Source organism: Physcomitrium patens, chromosome 15 (genome assembly GCF_059467195.1).
Source record: "Physcomitrium patens ecotype Gransden chromosome 15, ASM5946719v1, whole genome shotgun sequence".
Lineage (NCBI taxonomy): Eukaryota > Viridiplantae > Streptophyta > Bryopsida > Funariales > Funariaceae > Physcomitrium > Physcomitrium patens.
In genome coordinates, this window is record NC_143424.1 from 9,777,491 (window position 1) to 9,784,483 (window position 6,993).

Here is a 6,993-nt window from a genome sequence, read left to right on the forward strand (position 1 = left end):
TTTAACTAAAAGAATATTTTACAATACATTGTGAGTAAAATATTTTTTTCAATATTGTTTCTGTAATCAATTAGATATTTTATATATTTGTGTCACAACACAATGTTTTATTTAGTCATTCTATATGTATACTTTTAGTTATAAATAACCAAAAATATAATTTTAGTATCTAATTTTTTCAATAAGAGAACAATACTTGTAACATTACTAATTTATTTACTAACATTCCACTATTTTACCATATGGAATAAAACTTGTATTGTCAATTGTAATTTGAATAAACTTGTATTCTATTGAAGAAGCTCCTATTACTTGTCAAGACTGCACATAACGAGCATGTTAAGCTCTAATAAAAATCTAAAAAATTAAACATGAAATTGTTAAAACCAATTTATGCAATTGTACAAAATCAAGGAAGTTGAGAATGTTTTTAGAATGTTTTAGCCTCCAATTTATGTTCCAAATTTCTCGAGTCTTTTATTAACTATATTGCATCCAAATTTGTTTGAGTAGTTTTTCTTTTCTTTTCTTTTAGGTGCATATAAAAGTAGATATCGTTACACTTAATATAATAGTACATTACAATCATTAAAGTTTTTTATTTTCTTTTCTTTTCTTTTTCATTAAAATCATTACATTTCAAATATTTTAATATTTTATAATTTATAAAATATATAAATTAATAATTGACTATGTTCTATAGCTTCAACCATAATAGAACCAAAATATAAAGTTTTGCACATGCATTCTAAACTTGTATAGGAATATAAGAAATTAAATATTCATTATTTATTATTTAAAAAAATATAATATTTTAAAATATTTATTAAGTAATATTCAATTATACTATTAGTATAAATTATTTGTATTTATCTTAAGATTTAAATAATAAATCTTAAATCTATTTGATATTACTTGAAATATATACATACATATATACACACTTACATCTATATATAGAGGATAAGTAAAAAAATATTAAATTAGATTTACATTAATAATAATATATTATGATTATTTATGCTTCTTCATATTTTATTTTAAAAAATTTATATAGAAAAAAATATTTTTTATATAATATTTTATCATGTTTGGAATAAAAACTTTAGATATTGTAATTTTTTAAATTTTATTCAGATTATTATAAAAATATTGATTTTTTTTGTTTTTTATTCTTATCTAATAAAGTATAAAAACTTGTAACTACAAATATTTTTATAAAAAATTAATTATGATTTTTTGTTTTAAAAGAAGATTATTCAACTTTTAATTTAAGAAAATTTACACAAATTAGTAGGAATTATTAAATCTTTCTTGCACGTGAAAAAAATACAAGCTTGCACAGATTTTGGTTACATTTAACAAACAAAGCTCAATTTAAACTTGTGCACTTTTTTAAAAATAAGTTGCAAAGTAACCATAACTTTAAATTATTTTAACCAATTCTTGATCATATACAAACCATGGCTAGTAAAAAATCTTTCTAATTCTTTCTGTTCTAAAATAAGTTTATACTAAAAAATAAGTTTGAATGTTTTAGAGAAAAAAAATCATCTATTAAATGCAGATCCATAGATTTTAGCTCCCTAGATCTAATTATGCAATTACATTAAATATAATGATTTTTTTCTCATACGCTAAAACAAATCATTACTATTATAGAACAAATTTGTCTAGAGTATAATAGAATATGTATGTTTTGAACCTAGAAGTGAAAATAAAAAAATGTCTAAAAAGACAAAATCAAATTCCTCACAAGTTTAGCAACATGTCCACTAAGAAAATCTCCCACATTGCTTTCCTCCCATTGCATGAGTGTATTTTATCCAACTAACAACCAAGCAGTTCACCCCCTTCTGTTTCCAAAAAGAAAAAAGAAGTGAGTCCGGGGCCATAATCTGAGAATTAAATTACAATTAAAAAAAACAAGTCCAGGATGAATCGTAATTGCTTTGAGAGGCTATGTGATTGAATTGAATGGTGTAGAGCTGCAACAATCATGAGGAGAGTCGGCTTGCCTGGGACCCACCCACAACAATCAACATGGCGTGAATGAAGTAGCTACTTCACCGAATGGCCACAATTAAAACTCTCTCCCCAATCTTTAATGCTAATTCAGTCGAGCCTCTTCGGAAGCCCAACTACTGATTCTTTTTATGATGAGGCTCTAATTGTGACAAGACTTTTCCGGTCGGCTGCATGATAATTCAGAAATATTTCCCCAGAAAGAAGCAATCTTGATCTACTCACGTGTTAAAATAATGAACCTGCAATTGCTAGTTTCGGGAGAGTGATCACAGACCTAGTTTAGTGAAGCCTGAGATGCATCTCACACATTTCTACATCTGAGGTGAAGACGAAGTTTGCTGTGATGAAAAGATAACATCTGACAAAGTGATGAATCTATGCTAGACCAGCAAATTAGCGAAGGAGAGGGGGAGGATTGTGGTTCACCTGTTGCGTAATTGCACAGGACTTGTGGAGCTTCAAGACCTCAGAATGTGAGTCGCAGTTTAGTATGCATGACTTTCCTTCCACAGTAGAAGCACTTAATAATCCCACGTGTGATTCGTAGGCACCAGTCGGCTATTGCTCCAGCATTTGAAGCATGTTGACAGAAAATTGGCCTAGTCGAGCTTTGGGTTTAATCCAAGCTCACACAGGGGTAGTTGGAAAATTTTCCTGGCCTACCCAGAAAGCAGAAAACAGAACCTTATATCAGCTTGGGTGTGCAAAACATTAATATTTACCTGGCGTGCCGGCGAAGAAGATACCCCATCGACCATGAGCATGCTAAAAAAAACAGAAAGTTCAGGAATTTAAAATTTTAATAAGTTCAATGGATGGGTGAAAAGTGACAGCACTAAACATAATGATCACAGGGTAATACAAGGCTTTGCTTATGTCAATAAGAGTCTGGGGAAAAGCCCAAACTCTTTTTTAAAATCTAAAGTCTGTCTCCATCATTATATCCATGAACCAGGTTCTTAATTCACATTGGGATAACCAGTCTCAGAGCGACAGGATCAATTTGCCAATGAAACCGGGGTCTCGACCTCCCTTTCTACGGTGAACATGAATGGAGATGAGGGATCAGGTGCCACTAGAGTCTCTGAACGCTCATTCTCCTTGCTTTGGAAAATATTGCCTGCTCGAGCTTGAGTACTTGCTACTGCACTAAACATTAACGGAATGCCACTTGAAGAACACTCAAGTATACCTGAAAACCGTGTAGGAATTCAGTAGGTGACGTATCAACTGGAAGCCAGACCAACACGCTCTACGAACAACAGCATCGAAATTCTACACTAAGAGTAACCGATTTCAGAAAAGTTAGTCCACTAAGGAGTGAAAAATGCTACTCCTGCATCTCTGTTGACGACCACAATTGGTGCTCGGTTTGCAGAAGACTACATAAGTTGTGTTCTCTCACATGATAATGAACTAAAATAAAAGAAAAGAAAATAAACTACTTATCATCCCAAGCATAATCTTCTCTGTCAGGGAGTCCTCCAGTGAGATGAATCATACATTGAGCCTACACGCTAACTCCCAAAGTCGCCTCCAGGACTAGAGCCTCCAAACCTCTTATGAACATTAACTCCATCATTTGTTCAAGTATTTTCAATATCACTATAAACATTCTTTAGAGGATCAATTGATCTGAGCTTTCTTAACTTTTCTTCAGAATCGTATCGTGACCGTTATGCTGGATCAGAAAGGACTGGATAAGCCTCTCCACTGAGCTTGAACAGCAAGACAGCAACTAGCTGCTCGTAAATGTACACACGTAAAAGAGGGACTTACTGCCATTGCATGAATCCGATCCGCTAAGTCATCCCTTATGCGTCTTACAACCATTCTGGTCGCAGCCCTGGTACAGTGACATAGCACTGACCCTCTTATGCAAATCTGCTAAGTTTTTTTTATGGTGAGAATCTTCCAGCACCAAGAGAGTAGAATTCCTCTGCTGTAACAAAATCTAGTTAAGCGTAGGCCTGGTTTTTCCTAAATCTCCACCTCTCACAAACCTGTTCAGCAGATGCAGCGGCATCCATACCCTCTCAAGAGTTCACCCGCTTCTCCTGCTCTGAACATGTAGGAAGGGCAGCATGAGACCAGGTTGACGAGGGCCTGGTTATGAGAGGCAAAGCTGGTATGGAAGCTTTATGAGTTTATGTAACCCTCCGAGCACTAATCTGGACCTTATGTGAAATTCGGCACCACAGATTGGACGTGGACATTCCTGTAGGGCTGACGGTGAATATAATGGGACTTTCCTTCTCCATTCCTGCAGCGCAAGGTACGCCTTCATCAGTGCACATTGAACTGTCTAGACAACTATTAGTTTCTGTACCATCTTCATTCCTCGAGGCACCCAGATTTCCTACATCTCCATCAATCAGTTCGTCCACAGGCTCACATTATCCACTAGTTTCATTACCCCATTCAGGCCTAACTAACGAATGAATGTCGGTAACAGGTGACCTCATCGACTTAGCATCCATCAGTACATTATCTCTGCTTGGGCTAGGGGTTGCCGCCTTCGATTTTACACAGGAGTTTCTCCATGTAATATTTTAAAATTTCATCTCGGACCTGTCCTTAAAGGCCAATGCTGAAACTCAGCCTTTCAGACTGGGGCCTCAACCTCTCTTTCAACGGTGAACCTGAATTGAGATGAGGAATCGGGTGCCAACAGTGTCTCTTAGGAAAATATTGGCTGCTCAAGCGTAAGTATTTGCGACTGCGCTAAACACGAACGAAGTGCCACTTGGAGAACTGGCTTCAGACGCACTTGTACATTGACCACCAAATATTAATGCACTTGATTTTAAGAGGCCATTTTCTTCTGCTCTGTTGACGTTGAGGTTGTCCACCATCAATAGAAGACTGTCTCCCAGGTGGGAAAAATCTTCTTCAATTCAGTTTGTTCGACTTTATTCTCAACAATAAAAGTAGTAGATTTGGCCATCTTTTCTTGTCTGTTATTGACATCTAGCTTTTCCAAATTAACGAAAAAACTTTAACCTTTATTTGTATCCAACTGGTTTAGATTCCGAGGCATGTTTCCCACTATCTTTTCCACCTATGTTACGAAATGCCCAGTTCTCAAAAAGAGGAACTGTGCTGGACAAAGAAGAAGTTTAGAAAACCTTCCAAATCTTAACTTGTCAATAGAGTTGTAGGAAGATGAGTCAGCACCTTCAGACTTGGACCTCTCTGTCGCTTGAATGAGCCAATGCTATTGACCTGATGTGAAAACAAAAAATCTCCAAACGCAACCTTTAACTAAAGGCTATGCAAAATAGAGGACAATCTCAACTACCTTCTTTTAAAATGGGACGACATGAAGTAAGTTGTGAAATTAGGCAAACGAATCCAAATCCCAAGAAACAGCACAAGAGCACGATTCAGCATTGGGATTTTCGGCCAAAGGAAAACGGTTCTTATGAACAGAGATCCACAATTCCTCTACATATCTAAATAACGACTAGATGCATGACTCTCACACACCTTTCTTTTTCGTAGAGAACCACAAACGCGTCTGTCGCGGGTATCAAATTCAGATTATCCCCAACTATGTCTGAACATTTTGTAAAATGTTAAATCTCTACAAGCATACGACGTACTACTAATAAACCTCCTTACTCAAGGAACGGAGTCCAAGGTACATTCAAGACTGTGAAAGTAATGCATTCAGATATCAAAAGAAGCAACGAAAGTTCGAGAACGATCTTAGTGACCGCTATTTGAGTATAATATAAAGCTCCAGAAGGACGTGCTTAAGTTACTAAAGGATGATACAAGGATACATGCAATTGCTGACGGATAATACCACACTCTGAATGAAGTTTCACATAATGAATGAAATTTCACTTGTAGGTTCCCAAAGACATGAAAAAGTCTTTTTGAACAGTTTTTATTTTTCATGTCTGTGCCCTTAAGTACTTTATTCTATTCTTCAATTTGAAATTTTCTCCAAAATTAGAAATTAAAATTGTGCTTGCAACAAAATGATCGGCGATACTCCTATAATCTTAACGAAGTGGCGACCGCATCTCCGTACTGCTTATAAGAATCTATCCAAAGTGAAATCTTGTAAATGGTAAGAATGTTTCAACTATGCTGTCTAAAAACATACAGATTGCACTTCAAAAAAAATTGAAAGCATCACCAGTTCTTACTGAGAGATGAACTCAGCTATGGATAGCCTTTAACGCTTGAATTTGGAATGAATCAAAAGGGGGAAAAAAAACAAAACAAAACAAAGCACAAACATAACAACGAGGTAGATAACTGATTGCACCAGAATACTTTTGATAACCAATGCATGGGCCAATACCACCAGATTCACCTCCCCTGACTCAATTCCAGTCCTTGAAACATCCATATCCTAATCAATCAAGACCAAGATTCAAAAAATACCTCCTCAAAACGCAGTAGAAATCCATAGAATGCATGAAACAGTGACGAAACACCCGCAATGTCACCCAAACACTCAGAAAAAAACAAGAAAAAATGACCTAAAGAGCAAACCTCCAATCTCGCTCACCATCGTCCTCTGTAATGCCCTCGAAAGGTCCAATCAAAGTTGCCACAGCTCATCAGAAACAGCAGACTGGAATCCGCAAACAGAGCGCACAAGCACGTAAAAACTACCAGAAAAAGCACCTAAAAACAACCCACAGCGAAGATTCGCACAGAATGGCTGCGGAGTGGGACGAGGAGTGTGCGCAGGCTGCAGTAGATGCGCGAGGAGCTCGATCGCGAGGTGGGAATTAGCAGGCTAAAAAACACACACACACACGGGCACACTCTTTCTCTCTCGTCGGCACCATCGTCGTCCTCCGTCCTCTTCTCGTCCTCCTCTCGTCGTCCTCCTTCGTCCTCCCCTCGTCCGCCTTCTTCCCTCGAACTCACCCGTTCCCATCGGCCTCGCTGTTCGTGGGGAACATGGGAACACGTTCGATGTGATTGGATTTATGGCAT

At 36.5% G+C, this 6,993-nt stretch overlaps 1 long non-coding RNA gene across 1 annotated transcript; it reads right to left on the reverse strand.

The window, feature by feature from the left end:
- Positions 1 to 1,937: 1,937 nt before the first annotated feature.
- On the reverse strand, positions 1,938 to 6,786 carry LOC149987740 (uncharacterized). The gene is made up of 2 exons (XR_016506678.1): positions 6,541 to 6,786; positions 1,938 to 6,397 (listed from the first exon to the last, which is right to left on the reverse strand). It is a non-coding gene; the product is annotated as an uncharacterized LOC149987740 (long non-coding RNA).
- Positions 6,787 to 6,993: the final 207 nt, after the last annotated feature.